The following is a 15,714-nucleotide window of genomic DNA, read 5'->3' as shown; positions in this document are numbered from 1 at the left end:
AATATGATAATTAAGAACAAACAAACAAACAAACAAAAAAACACAAGAGCTCTGCATCACTATAAATTTTGGCATTACAATAAACAAACCAAAAAAAAAAAACAACACAAAACAAAACAACAAGACAAAAAGACAACAAAACAAAACATTTAATTTTATTCGAATCTTTTCTGGAGTCCAGGATGTTAGAAACGTCAACCTGTCATGCTGGTTTGTATCACCTTCAAGGCTGAGATAAAGTGCTATTCACCATCTTCCACTTTTGGTGCCATTAGTAGGAGTTTTGAAAGCTACTTCAATTTTAAAGTAGTGTGAAACGTATAAAAAGGTCATTTCTCATTGAACAAAAAACGCATTTTTTGAAGTAGTCAACAGTTTAAGATAGCTGTATTAAAATGACATGTATGTCTTACCAAATTTCCATGCTTATTTCAAAATATAAATATTTTGTTTTTTCACTGTTATTAAGGTGACTAAAATCCTACATGAAATAAGAAAATAGAATTCAGGCTCAACGTTTGAATATTTAAAGTTTTCTATTTAAATTATTGTGCAGAAATATTTACTTCTTCAGTTCACTACACAAAGTATCAGAAAGTCTGTAGTTTTTCTATTAGAGTAACAGAGAGGACATGTGATACCTTAGAAAATTTGAGTTCCAGGTCAACTTTTTGTCTTACTAGCAATGTGGCAATGAATAAGTCATTTAGTTATTTGAAATCTTAATTTTCTTATATATAAAATTAAAATCTATGTGTTCTCTTCTCTTCATAGAACTGTGTAAGATTTTTTAAAAAGATTACTATCTATACCTATCATCTTTATCTATCTATTTATCATCTATCTCTACATATATCTACATACTACACTATAATGTGTACTTCATGATTGTTTAGCATTATTGATATGTGTAAAGTCAATTTAAAGACTTAGTGATCTGTGGTGGTTCAGCAACATGGGAATTTTCATTTACTTCTTATGAGAGGGCAAAATAATGAATTTTTTCTGGGGTCCTTATACTTTGTACAAATAATTCAATTTTAAGGAAATTATCCTAAAGGGGTTGGTATTTATGTGCACAAAAAAGTTAGTAGCTACAAAGAAGTTGACGAAAGCTCTGTTTAGGTTTATTAGATAAAACCAAATGTCCCACAATAGAGAATTAATAAACTATTGTGGTTCAACAATACTTTTTGCCCATTTAAAATATTACTGGACACTTCTAAATGGCATAAATTAAAAATTAATATTAAGATATGCATAAATATCTATGTTGTGAAAGAGTCTCAAAAAATATTAGCTAGTTAAAATGCCATTTGGCAGCCTTCTTTGCAATTATAGTCACCTTTATTTTTCTCTACCCTTGTTTTTATTCTCTTTTTTTTTCTCCTTCATCCCTATTAGGAAATCAAAGTTATTGCTGGAAACATTATCTCATCTTAAAGTTTTCTATTTTACCACATAAAAGAGCTTTTACTAAAAAGTGAGCCCGATAACTGAACAAAACATCCACAATTCTTCTTAAAACGTAACAATATCTCAATGAGATGTCATCTTAAATAAAATATTTTGTTATCTACTTTAGAGATAAAGTGACTTTTTCAGTTAATCTTATCAAAAGATAAAATTAGATTGTCTTGAGAGGTTATGAGATTTCAGTTACCAAGAGTTGAAAGAGAGAATGACTGACCAAATTACAAAGATAAAATAAAGACGATTCAAACGTGGTTGAAAAGTGGAGTAATTAAAATTGAAGATAGTTTTAAAGCTGAGATTCTATGATAACCTGTTAAAATAGTGGGGAAAAGTAGGCTTACAGTTTTAATACAAATAAATACAAAACTCACAAATAATAATACAAGAAGAAACTGTTTTCATGTACTCACAACTGTAAATCTCCGTTTGCTCATCCCTGAACAATAAAGGAGTGATGAGTAAAAAGGTTGGTTACTGAAAGCTTATTCTGATCCACTTGTTTTAAGGACCAAACAACCAGGATAATTATCAAAAAATAATTCACTTGACTCTCAATTATAAACTTTAAAGAGGCCATGCAATGAAACGTAAGTTATTTGCAAAGTTCATATGGGTTTTGTATTGGTGTATGGGGAAAGTAGTGATGTTAAAGGCTTGTAGGTTAAATAAGAAACTGATCCTATAAATGAGTATTGAAGCTGATATTGAAGGATTGGCATTATTTATCTATATATCTATATATCTATCTATATATCTATATATCTATATATCTATATCTATATCTCTATCTCTATCTCTATATTTATATCTATATCTATATCTATCTATCTATCTATCTATCTATCTATCTATCTATCTATCTGGCTAAAATGCTAAGTGTCGATCCAACTGCCTACTGGTCACTATGATACACACTGACCACCAGGGGGCAGATGCTCAACACAGGAGCTGCTGTGACATGCACTGACCATTTACAAATAAATGGCACTGCAGACCTGGACCCAACAAAGCAACACTCGGCTTCCCTCAAGTGGGACACAGGCCCCACTACAACCCCAGAGTGACACCCCACCAAATCACAGCCAACACTGCTAAGACACCATGGTGCAAAACACGGCCCACAGCCCAGCCCAGCCCGGAAGCAGTTCGCTGAGGGCACCAGGTAATGACGTCACGTAGCAATGCCCAGCTTCCTCTCCCTAGCGACTAGCCTCCTTGGAGTTTCTTCAACCCAGGAAAGTGACTTGCTTTACAGCCAGGTACAAACATTTTGCACTTTAACCAAATGTCTGTGAAGCATTTCATGTGCCTCATCTCATTTGATCCTCATAGAAGTCCTAGAACAGGTAGATAAGAGACTTGGTAGAATCCTATTTTCTTTTCATTCGCTGGAAAATGGAGATTTAGAAAGTTTAGAAACTTGACTTGACTGAAAAGTAAAAAATGGTGGAACTTGAAAATGATTTCAGGTTTTCTCACTGCACAGAATATAGATAAACACTGCTGCAGTTAAATATTTTACCCTTTGTTCTCCCTGCATAATCTATAATAATAATCTGCTTCATGTTGATATTTATTGCTGTTTTGCTGACAATTACCTGAAAGAGAAGTTGGGGTGCTTCACTGGGCTGGAAAAGTTTAGCTAAATCAGAAAGCAGGTTTAATAAAGCAAATTTATTCTATATCTATAAGAGGCTAAGTTGACTCGCGCATGCACGATACATGTAAAGCTCTCGCTGGTGCCAATCGCAAGCCTGTGTTTCAATCTGTCATTGTTGATTGTGCATTTGGTTGACACTTCTATTATAGAGAAAGGGTGAATAGTGATATAAAAACATTTCTTCTAATTAATTTCCTTTCAATGTGCATGAATCTGTGTACCAGGCCTCTAGTATTAGAACAGCATAATCCTTAAACATCTTTCTTCCCATGTCACAGGATTCATAGTTCATGTCCAGAGCCATGATCAAAATGAATATATTTTATTTTCTTAATAAAATGGGCAAATTTCCTTGGCTCATATCTGGTTTCAGGCACAGATGTGGACACCTCAGACTCCTATGCACAACATTCCATTTCAAGCATGTGCTAAGCCCCGCTCTGCTTCTCAGAGCCCCAGAAAGCATGCTCAGCCCAAGCAGCACCCAAGAATCATCCCAAAATGCCTTGCCAGGGAGTTAGCACCCCCGAGAAAACCTTCGACCAATGAGGCAACGAACTAATGAATACATGCACTAAGCCTCATGCCTTTCAGCTGGACAATTATGAGAGGCAGTTGGTAAATTCTTTATTTTATTTTATTTTTGCATTGGCCACATTTTGAAAAGAAAAATAGTTGCCCCTAATTTCAAGTCATTTGTATAGTCTCTCATACATAATATGACTGATTCTTCGATTAACCTTGTGAGGAGGTCAGAAACTAACCAAGGCAGAGAGATAGCACTATTCCTTCTACTCCCCCCTCCTCCTAGAGATAATGATAATCATGGCTGGCATTTTTGGAATAAACTAATTCAGTCATGTATTAAGCACTGAAAAATCATTTCAAAAAGCATAATTTTCACAATAAAACTGAGACCAATTTAAAAAATAATGTCCCCATTTTACAGTTGATGCAATAAAAGCACAGAGGGCATAACTAGCTTGTCCAAAAGTATTTATCATGTACGGTAGATGACCCAGAGTTAAAAAAAGTATAAACTAATTATGCCCTTAGTACAAATATGCTAATGTCTAGTTTTTGTTTGTTTTTTCACTGCCAATTCTGAATTCAAGATATTAGAAAACCTTTATTTACTTTTCTGATCTTCCAGGAACTCTCAATTTAGTGAGTAAAAATGTTTGATGAAATTGATCAATCATACTTAGTGTGGTAGCAGAATGATTCTCTTCCTATCCTGCCACCACCTCAAAATCCACATCCTAATCTCTGGAATCCGTGACTGTTTCCTTAAAAGCAAAGGAGAATTTTGATGACAAATGGAAGATTGCTACTTCGATTACTTTAAAATAGGGAAATTGTCCTAAGTTATCCAGGAGGGTCCAAAAAAATCACAAGGATCATTGGAAATGAAAGAGGGAGGTGACAATGGAGAATCAGAGACAGGAAGGCATGAGGAAGACTTGGCCTGCTATGGCTGGCTTTGAAACAGAAGTCAGCGCCTGGAGTCAAGGAATGCAAAGGGCCTCTAAAGATGAAAAGGCAGGAAAATGGATTCTCCTAGGAAAGACCACAGCCCAGCAGACACTTGATTTTAGCTCAGAGAGAACTTTTTCAGACCTCTAACCTCCAGAACTGAGGAGACTACTAGAATTAGGTTTTTGTTGTCTCTAAGCCACTAAGATTGTGGTAATTACTATCATAGCAGCAATAGAAATTAATGCAATTAATTAGTAATTGGAAAATGTAGTCAACCCATTCAATCTTGCAATATCTCTTCCCTTTCTTCTCTCCTATCTCTCTTCTTCCCTCTCCACCTGTATAGTGAAACTAGAGGCCTGATGCATGGAATTCTTGCAAGGGACTAGGCCTTGTAGCCCCGGCTTCGTCTGGAAGGTTGTTTGACTATCTGGCCTAATTAGCATATTATGCTTTTATTATTATAGATGAAAGATTGTCCTGGTTATCATTTATATCAGGGGTGGGGAACATCCAGCCCTCAGACCATTGAAGGCCTGCAAAATCATTTGGTCTGGTTCATAAGGTGAGTTAATTAAATGTCTGACCAAATATAGCAGGCTAATTTTTAAGTTGATGATATTGTATAGCCTGCGAATGATATTATAAATATTCAAATGGCCCTTGGCAGCAAAAAGGTTCCCCACCCCTGATTTATATGAACACAGAATTTATCCACTCCTGTAAAGCACACACGGAAAACTCCACAGTGAAATTAGAAATAAAACTCATTTTGACATACTTTAAACAATCCTTTTGAAGGCAAAGGTCAGCCTGATGAATGAATACACAGTGGATTTAAAGCTAAAATGTGCTCTTCCTCAAATTTCAATAGGCCTTTAAAATTACAGACCAAGATTATATTACCGTGTCTCCAACGTGATTATAACATCAATTATTCATCTCAATCTTTTCCCTTGACATTGTTAGGCATATCTTAAGCTTTCAATTTACATAGCTACATGAAGACAGAGAGGTTATGCTGGGAGCTCGCTATGATATAGTGGAGAAAGTCAGAAAGATAGCATTTAAGTATGCTCGTCCCTCTTCACCTCGAACTTTTTCCAGACTACTAAATAAATCTGCTTGAAATAATGACCTCGCTACTAAATAAATCAGATCCCAGGGGCTCTACTTCTTGTTATAGAAGTTCTTATTCGGGATCTGAATGTATTACCGACACATGCATGTATCGACGCAGATAAAGCAGAAATGAGACTGGGCTATCTTGAGGCTATACCAAACTTCTGGCCTGCTATTCAGAGCTGGCATTCTGTGCAAATTATTTAACCTTAAGACTCAGTTTGCAAAATGAAGACAATACTACACATCACCTTAAGTAGTGAGGAACAAACAAATTAATGTAAATCACTGTGGTTTGTCAATAGCAAAAGTTATGCCTATATGTTATTAATGTTCTTATTTTGATAGTTGTGATGCTTTACTTTATTGCTCTAAAGTTTAATATATAATACATTTTCTACATTTAATTTTTGTTTTAATTTCCCTTCTTGTGATCTTATATCATTTTTCACTTAAATACCTCTGAAAGACCTACAGTGGATTGAATACTATTCAGTATTACATAAAATGTTCCATATTATATTGTATGTTATTATGTGTATATGAGAGATAAATGATAAACAATTTAATTTAGAAGGACTTTATAATAAGTGCTACAAGTGGAAGAATGTTGTTTTATTAAAATATAATATTAAAGTCTTTGCAATGGTTATAACAACAATAATTATTTCCTACATTTATTGACCACTTACTATGTGTCAGATAGCAGGCTTTTACATGATTCAGTTCAAATTAATTAAATGATATTTCTTATATCCTTGTTTCATAGATGAGGAACTGGTGACTTCGAAGCCTATCAATTAAGTTGCCCATAATTACTCTTTTAGAAAGCAGAAGAGTTGCAACTCCAGAGGCAATGCTTACAATCACTACCCCTTGGAACTCTTCAGAAATTAGTGCCCAGCCTGTTCCTCTCCAAACCCTACTCCTCCTTTCCCATCTGACCCTTCAAAACAGCTAGATTGTACCCTGGCCGGTGATCTTCAGTGGTGAGAGCATTGGCTGTGTACTGAAGGGTTGCAGGGTCAATTCTTGGTCAAGGGCACGTACCTGGGGTGCAGGTTCCCTCCCCTACCCCTGTGGGGGTATGTGGGTGAAGCAAACAATAAATGGGTCTCTATCACATCAATGTTTCTTTCACTCCCTCTCTTCCCCTCCCTCCCTCCCTTCCACTCTCTCTAAAAATCAATGGAAAAATATCCTTGGGTGAGAAAATAACAACAACAAAACAATTAAAACTCACAGCTAGATTGTCATGAAACTAAATATATTTATATTTATATTCAGTGACAGTTTATCATGATCCAGAACTTACTTTGTTGTATAAATCTCCTATAGCTAGTTTTAGTGGGCCAAAATTTAAAACTTTTTCTTAGTATCTTTCATCATAACAGTAACAAAATATAATTGCTAATTAGTCATTACTTTACAAATTGGGGATTGAATCTATAATAATGAAAGATTATTGATATATATATATATATATACACACACACACATATATATATACCATTTATTTATTTAGCTTATAACTTTATGCATTTTCCTATTATTTTTCAACAATTTTGATGAACACTTTTGCTATTTAAAGAATGCCACTTTTCATTATGACCTCTGAAATGTGCAACTATTTATAACACTTTGAAGTAATAATTAGTACTTTTCCTTGATTGAATTTTTATTTGATTCATGAGCAATATAAGAGTAATTATAGACTCCATATTTTCTGTGGCATGTTCATGACTTTATTTATTTATTTATTTATTTATTTATTTATTTTATTGCTTAAAGTATTACAAAGGGTATTACATATGTGTCCATTTTATCCCCCCGCCCTAAACAGTCCCCTAGCCTCCCCTATCCCCCAGTGTCTTATGTCCATTTGTTCATGACTTTTGATGGCTTTTATATATTTATTCTATCACAAAACACATATAAGTAATGCTAAATATTATTTATAAGAAAACAACGTAAACAATCCTTAATCTTGGAATAGACTGGCCAGAACCTCAGAAGATCTGAGCATCTTAGTTTTTTCAAAATATTTGGTTGAAAATACATCTTTTCTGCATTTCACTATTCGTATTCAAATAGTATTGGAATCTGTAGCCACTATCATAAGGCTTAAAAAGAAATAAAATTATCTCTATTTGCATATGACATGATTATTACATAAGAAATCCCCTAAATCTACAAAATATATGATACATGAAAAGAAGATCAATACATGAAAAAGATCAATCAAATGTTATATGTTAACAATGAACATACAGAAAATAAAAGAGAAGCAAATATACTAATTATAATTACTTCGAAGGAAGTGGAAAGTTATCAAAATAAGTACAGAATGTTGCTAAAAATGACAAAAATGTTTATGAAAGAATTTAAAACCTAAAAAAATTGAGAGACATAACATTTTCATAACTGGAAGACTCAATTATAGAAAAGATGTTGATTCGCCTAAAATTTATGTGTGGGTTTAATGCAATTTCTATCAAAATCCAGTCAAGAATTTAAACACAGAAATACACATTATGAAATTTATATGTAAAGGCAAAGGCTCTAGAATAGAAAAACCAATGTTAAAAATGAATAAGTTTAAAGGTTTCTCTTTACCCAATATCACGGCCTACATGATAGCTACACTAATTAAGATATTATGATATTGTCAGACAGTCACCCCCAAAAATGTAAAGGAATAGAGCATTTAGAAAGAACACAAATTGTTTTGCAAGCTGTTATCCTCGTGGGGAACTGGCTAAATGCTGCATGGAACCTTTTTGTGTTTGCTCAATCCTGTACATGTAACCCGTGTTACCAACCTGCTCCACCTCCACCGCCCCTCTCTGATGCCCTCTTCACTTGAACCCTTGTCCCTGCCATGCTTCTTTCCCAAGCTCAAGTGCCACTCCCTTCTCTTTTCACCTTCCACTTACTTGTTCTTACTTCTACTGGTCTGTCTTTGCTCTTAACTGCCTGCCTCTCAAAGGCAGGAAGAAAGGGAGAGGTGGGAGGAAGGGAGAGAGGGAGGGAGGGAGAGGGAGGGAGGGAGGGGAGGAATAAAGGATGGAGGCAGGAGGGAGTGAAGGGAGGGAGGGAGGGAGGGAGTGAAGGGAGGGAGGAAGGAAGCAAGGAAGGAAGGAAGGAAGGAAGGAAGGAAGGAAGGAAGGGGAAAAGAAGTCATCTGTTCATCTGCAATGAGCTTCTGCATCTGTATTTTAGGCCTATGTCCCATAAATGGAGATGTAAATACTCAAGCCTGGTTTCTACCCTCAATACAACACAGCACAATTATCTGTTTTTAACTTAGTTTCACACAGACTGCTATCTATCCAGCTCTGAAATATTGTCTCAATCTCCAAATTCACCTCAGCCATTAATCTTCTGGATTTGAAGTTGGCTTGCTATTTCCTGGGTATTTCAATGCCAGAATTCCTCTATTGATTTTGACTTGACTTCTTTCATTCAGCTCTGGACATTCTGAGTTGCCTAAAAGTAATTTTCTACTTTAACTTTAACTCTCCAAAACTCAGTTCTTGACGTCAACCATTTAGAGTTGCAAAGGAATGGAAAAATGAGTGGACTGACCTACCTAGAGAGTATACGTTGAGAGAAATTTTTAAAAAGTGCCATGTTAAACTTTTTTTATCCTGATACTGGTAGTAAGATTTCAGTTTGACGAAGATGACAATAGGGAATAAGGATATTTTCTTGATTTCTTTTTTATTTAAATGTATTGGGGTGACATTGGTTAATAGGATCATATAAGTTTCAATGTACATTTCTATGATACACGATCTGTATATTGCATTGTGGCAGAAATGGTTCCTTTTCTCATTTAACCCATTCTTCCTTTACTAATAGAAGTTCCCATCCCAAGTTTTAGCAAAGAACATAGAGCTAGCCTTTCCAGCTACACATAAGTGCGCAACTAAATTTTGGCCAATATGTCAGTGATGAGTGCCATTTCCAGATCGTGATATTCTAAGAAAAGTCCTTTTTCCTGCTTCCTCTTTTTCTCACTTCTCTTATGCTGAAATGCAGAGAAGACAGTATATGACAGCCTCAAGCTGATTACCAGGGACAACAACCTGATCAAAGAAAGGCTTGCAGACATGGAAGTTTTAAGGAACCTATTATCACTAGATGTCTCGGTATCTGCCTATGTCTGAACTCTGATATGAGAGAAAAATAAAATGTATATTGTTTGAGCTCCTGTATTTTGGGACAATAACTAGTATTACTTATCCATATTTTGTCCTTCTGTTGACGTTTTTTCAAGAGCTCTTCTACTATCTCTAAATATCTAGTAAAGTGTATAGTTTTCCATTTCTAATATTGAATATACAATTTCCATGCCATGTATTTTCAACTCTCTTATTTTATTTTCCTTCTTTATCTGTTGTGCAATGTATTTTAATTTCCTTTACAACTATCTACCTTAAAAACATCAAACAAATCAGGAGAACATTAATGGCATTTAAAAATTATAATATGGTGGTTGTTATTAAATGCCAAATTTGTGCTATGGTTCTTCCTAAGTGATTTTCAATGTATCTTTTACCTCCACCCAAATCCTATGTGGTGTGTCCTCTAAATACTCCCTTAAAGAAGAAAAACAGAGGCTTAGAGAGATTCAATGATTGGTACCGTACGCAAGACAGACAAATGACCCCCTCTCCAAAGATGTTCACTCGTAAGTCCTGCTTCCTGTGAATACGCTCCATGACAAAGGTGTTCACAGATGTACTGGTGGTTATTAACCTATTGACCTCAAAATAGGGGGATCCTCCCGGATTATGCAGGCGTCTGGACAATGTAATGAGGCAATGTAATCACATGAGCTAGTAAAAACAGATAGCCTTTTCCCAGCTGTGGCAGAAGAGAATATTGGAGGATTTGAATCATGAGAGAAACTCAACTCAGTGCTCCTGGAGGCAGGAGGCTTGGAAAACCTGCGAAGGAAGATGCGTGGGCTCCAGGAGGGAACCCCAGCTCCTGGCTGACAGTCGGCAAACAACAAAAAGTATTCTAGAATTTTAACTTTGTGACACTTTTAACTTTCTATTTAAGGAAGACAAAATTGCACACACTTCCAGGACACCACATTCTATAAGTAATATATATTTTTAAACTTCATCATGATATATAAGAAATCTGACAATTCATTCACATGATGGAAGGATAAATTATACCTTTGAGATATTTGGGGACTTAAGGCCCATGGCTATAAGATACATTTTAAACATCAATGGAAAAAAATTAAAACCACTACAAAAACATGTTAATTCAACACACCCTAATTATTTTTTAAAGGGACTGTCCTCTTTAAAGACGTTTTTCACATTTTTATTATAAAAGTATATTTTCAAGTTTTGCTTTAACAAAAGTAGGAAACATTTAAATGATAGCTTAGAAAAATAAGTCATGAAGAAGATAGCCAATAGGGCCTAGTTCATCATTTATACACTTCAAACCTTTCCACAAGATTTACCTGGAGATTTGGGGGTAAGGTACAGTGGTACTCATCATTAGTGTCTCCAAAATCTTTCTCCTCCGGAGGTTTAAAAGCAACTGGAAAACTAGGTGAGTGAGGTGGGTGATTTACCCTACTCTGTGAACTTGAAATGCCACACTCGAGTAAATGAATGCCTGCACAGTACTTTCCTCGGCGCCTGATCTAATCACATTTCTTCAAGTGCCATTCGGACCAAGGCGCTCCATCCATCCTGCCGGCTGAGTGGTACACATTCTTGGCATTTGGACAGGTGGGGGGAACGATGGTCTTGCATAACAGAACGCTTGGTTCCAAAGCTGCCCCCTTCACCATGTGCCGATTTAACAGACAAGAACCAGGATGTAGCAGACAAACTAATAAAAACAAACCAGAAAATATTGATTTCAACCCAGACACGTGGTGTTTAATTTAAAAGACAGCCCTTCAGAAAATCCTTTCCTCAGTTGTCACACAGGCATGAGAACGTGTCTATCTTCCCAGGCACTCAGCTAGAACAGAGACAAAGGAGTGGTACTCTTGCTTTTCAAGTCAACACAAGGGCATGGGTACATGCGTGGCTGGGATTCATTATTCTTTCAGCTTGCCAGTTTTAATTTCTACTCTCTGAAAATAAAAGACATACCCTTTCTCCTCAGACATTTAGCTTTTCGTTTTTTTCCTTTTTCTCTCAAATACAAAGAAGAGAGGTCTAAGTCCAACCGATAGCATTTAATTTAACACTAAGGCATTCTATAGGGCTAAAGTCTTTCACTTTATAAAGCCAAATGACTTGTACATGCACGTTGCTTCCAAGTGAATATACGGCATGGAATACAAATGAAAGTACAAATTGAAGTTGATAGATTCTGCCTGAAAGCACTAAATTTGAGTCTTCTGAGTGTAAAGGTTTCTATCTTTTATTTGTTTATCTGCTCTCAAAAGATAATTGCATTAAGTGATATCATTGGCCAATAGTAGGGGATACAAAATGCAAATAAGGTTTGCACTCAAGCATGCATATGTGAGCTAACAAGTGAAACTCCAAAATATCCAATAACACAGAGAGGGCATGTAAAGGTCAAATAAGTGTATTCAAATGAAGATTTAAGAGAGATGAATCAGGGAACTTATTTGTATATATTCATAGCCCATGGATACAGACAATAGTGTGGTGAAGGCCTGGGAGGGGCGGGTGCAGGGTGGAGGGGGTCAATGGGAAAAGAGAAACACCCAAGGGGACATCTGTCATACTTTAAACAATAAAGATAAATTTTTAAATGAAAAAAAAAAACACCACCACAAATTAAGATTTAAGTAAATAATTACTGAGCAAGTCAAGTAATATCAAGAGTAAAGAGTTATACATTTCAAGTATCTGATTGCTCATCATGGTGATAGGCAACTGTGGGGTGGTTGTGTTCAGGTAACCATTTGCCATTTTCCTCCTGAAACAGTGGTTCTCAACCTTCCTAATGCCGTGACCCTTTAATACAGTTCCTCATGTTGTGGTAACCTGCAACCATAAAATGATTTTTGTTGCTACTTCGTAACTGTAATTTTGCTACTGTTATGAATCGTAATGTAAATATCTGATATGCTATATGTATTTTCTGATGGTCACGACCCACAGGTTGAGAACCGCTGTCACTAGTATTTACATGTATGGCGTAAATTCCTGCTACATTTTAGGAAGGGTAAATGTAAATATCCTGAGCGATACTAGATCAATCAATAATTTTAGGCATCAATGATTTTGTGTCAGGTGTACAGACACACTAAATAAATGCATCCACTTCTGTCACCCTGAAAGAGAAGTCCATGTACAAAATACCATTGTTCACAAAGGATAATGTTAGGAAGGGCTCATTTTAATTCCTAAGAATCTTCCTTAAATAGAACATTTTTGTGTCACAAAGTTAAAATTCTAGAATAAACTTCACACAGATCTCTTGTCACTTCAACTCTGAAGTCTTGTCAGAGCAGCTAACTAATTATATGAAGCACCCGGGAGTCAATGTTTCTTTGCAGTGTTATGTGCTCAATGATTCAAGCACTGCTTTAAAGTATATGTGGGCTTACTAATCAATTCTCGTTCCCCTAAATTGCATGCGATGCTATGCACGATTTTCTCCTCCAAGCATGTAAAATGCTAAATTACATTTGTCTTTGATATATTTTCCCCCTTTTATTTTAGAAGCATCACAGGAAGGAACACAGCTACTATAAAATTAATATGCAATCATCTAGCAAAGGAGTATGGGCCTAGCGGGGCTTGAGAGGGCACGTGTATGCTTGTGTCTATGAGAAACAGAAATGTGCCTGGAGACTTGGGGAGGTGGTGGCGATTCTAATCAGCTCAGTTACTCTCCGTGCATCTGTTAACAATGTGGAGAGGCACGCTCATTCTTTCATCCTAAGTGCTATTCCTCAAACCCTTACAAAATTATGTTGGATTCAGAAATGATGGCCTCAGGATTACATTATTTTGTTAGATGGGATTTCTGGAATCATATAGTACATAAATCTATTGTAAAACTGATTAATTTTCTGAGATAATTGGGAAATATAGATCAATCAAGAATATATGAAGAATAAACTCAGTTATGTGTATAATTTTGAGATAGAGAAAGAAATGGAAAAAGAGAGCCAGAGTGAGATAAAAGTAGTTGTCCATCTATACATACATATATACATATATACTATTCATATATACTATACATACATACACACACACATTCATACATACACAGAGGGGGAGAGAGAGCAAGAAAAAAATGAACAGGTTAGCAGAGATGACTGCTTCAAGACAGTTAATTAAAAAGCAGAAAAACTTAGATTTTTCAGGAGGCACATTCTCCCCTGACTTAATGGCTCAAATTATAGTCCAAGGATACCAAGAAAAAGAGGAAAATAAAATTGAGTATCTACCTACCTCAAAGAAAAAATTTCAAAAACTACTGAATGTGTCTAATTTTGTAAAGAGAGCATTCCACCACAATTGTTATGAGACAAGTCAAGGTAACATAAAGATCAGAGAAAGTTAAAATTCCATGAATCCTAAAAGCTGTCCAGAGCTCTAGAACGTCCCTTCATTTATGAATGCAAAGTACCCCATGGGAATATCTGAATACTGATTAAGTAATTTTGGGGTAACTGTGTAATATTCTAAATGCTGTTTCAGAATTATGCTGGTTTCAAAGCTGATTTCCAGTATGCACTATCAAGGTTCAAAGATTGCTAAATATTGAAGTCAGATGTGCCCAAACTCCCTGAGTGCATTTCTAAACACATACCCAACTTTTCTAACAACCAGCAATTCACATGTTAGTGCAAAGGGCCCTAACAGTCAATGTCCTTAGTGATTTGTCTGTGTTCTACACTAACCATATCTTCATGCTTTTTTAAGTCTCCCTTGCCCCCATCACAGGACTTAGACAGGTCAATTTGGTTAATTTTTCCCTCATATGCATACCTCCTTTCCTGACCTTTCCAAGGAATTTTAAGAAAAAAAGGAAAATAAGGCAGATGGACAGTAATAGGGGCCACAACCAAACACCAACCTGATGTTACAGGTCCCAGCTACTCAGCAGGACACTCTCACAAAAGACAGGACATGAGGGTGGTAGTGGGTTGTGAGCAATCCCAGGGATGCCCAATGAGGATCCCCTTTCAACAACCCTTGTTGAATTTCATTGTTATTTAATAGTAAATCTTTCTTGAAGTCCACGCAGCCATCTCTGGGACATTGACAATATTATTATTTCTCTTCATTAATAAGAATAAAGAGCTAACCTTTACAACATCTTTATTATGTGTGGAAAACCTTCTAAACATACAGATGCACACAAAGGCATGTATGTGCGCACACACACGTAATTGTACACTAAATTTATCATTATCATTTAGATTAAGAAAAATTGGAGGCATATATGATTTATTTAAATTATTGAATAGTAGAGATAGGATTCAACCCCAAAACCCATCGAGAGCAGAGGCCAATTACCATGCTAACTGCTCTCATTGGGCGCAGAGGACTAAGTTGGACCTAACTAGATATGACAGATATCCCAGAAGCTGTTCCCAAACTCCTATCTGGATAACACTAAGTCAAAGATATTTCATCGTTTTTCTTTCTTAAAATAATGTGGGCCTCTTTGGCTAGTTTTAATAAAACGTGTGTTATTGTTGTGAATGAAATAATTGAATAGAAATTGTGCTTAAAGTTGTCTTTAAAAATTATTCGCTGATCCCAATCATCCCTTTAACTTTCTGTTTTGTGTGTTTGTGTGTTTTTGGTGTGTGTGTGTTTTTTTGTTGTTGTTCTTGCTTTTCAATTTCAGTTGTTGATTGAATTATGATCCTAATGTTAGGACCCTAATTTAATAACTCCTTAATAATATGTGATCAGCACTATTTCTCAGTTTATATACTTTTTAAGATAATTATGAGCCCTAAAGAACAATCATTTAGTTTACTTATA

At 35.6% G+C, this 15,714-nt stretch overlaps 1 protein-coding gene across 2 annotated transcripts in view; it reads right to left on the bottom strand.

Moving 5' to 3' along the window:
- Positions 1-15,714, bottom strand: part of SGCZ (sarcoglycan zeta) — a 644,756-nt gene that overhangs the window by 34,553 nt on the left and 594,489 nt on the right. The window lies entirely within an intron of this gene.

This window comes from Myotis nattereri (assembly GCF_964212035.1).
Source record: "Myotis nattereri genome assembly, chromosome: 2".
Lineage (NCBI taxonomy): Eukaryota > Metazoa > Chordata > Mammalia > Chiroptera > Vespertilionidae > Myotis > Myotis nattereri.
Note: the sequence above shows the minus strand (reverse complement) of the source record. Positions and strands in the feature narration are given on the sequence as shown.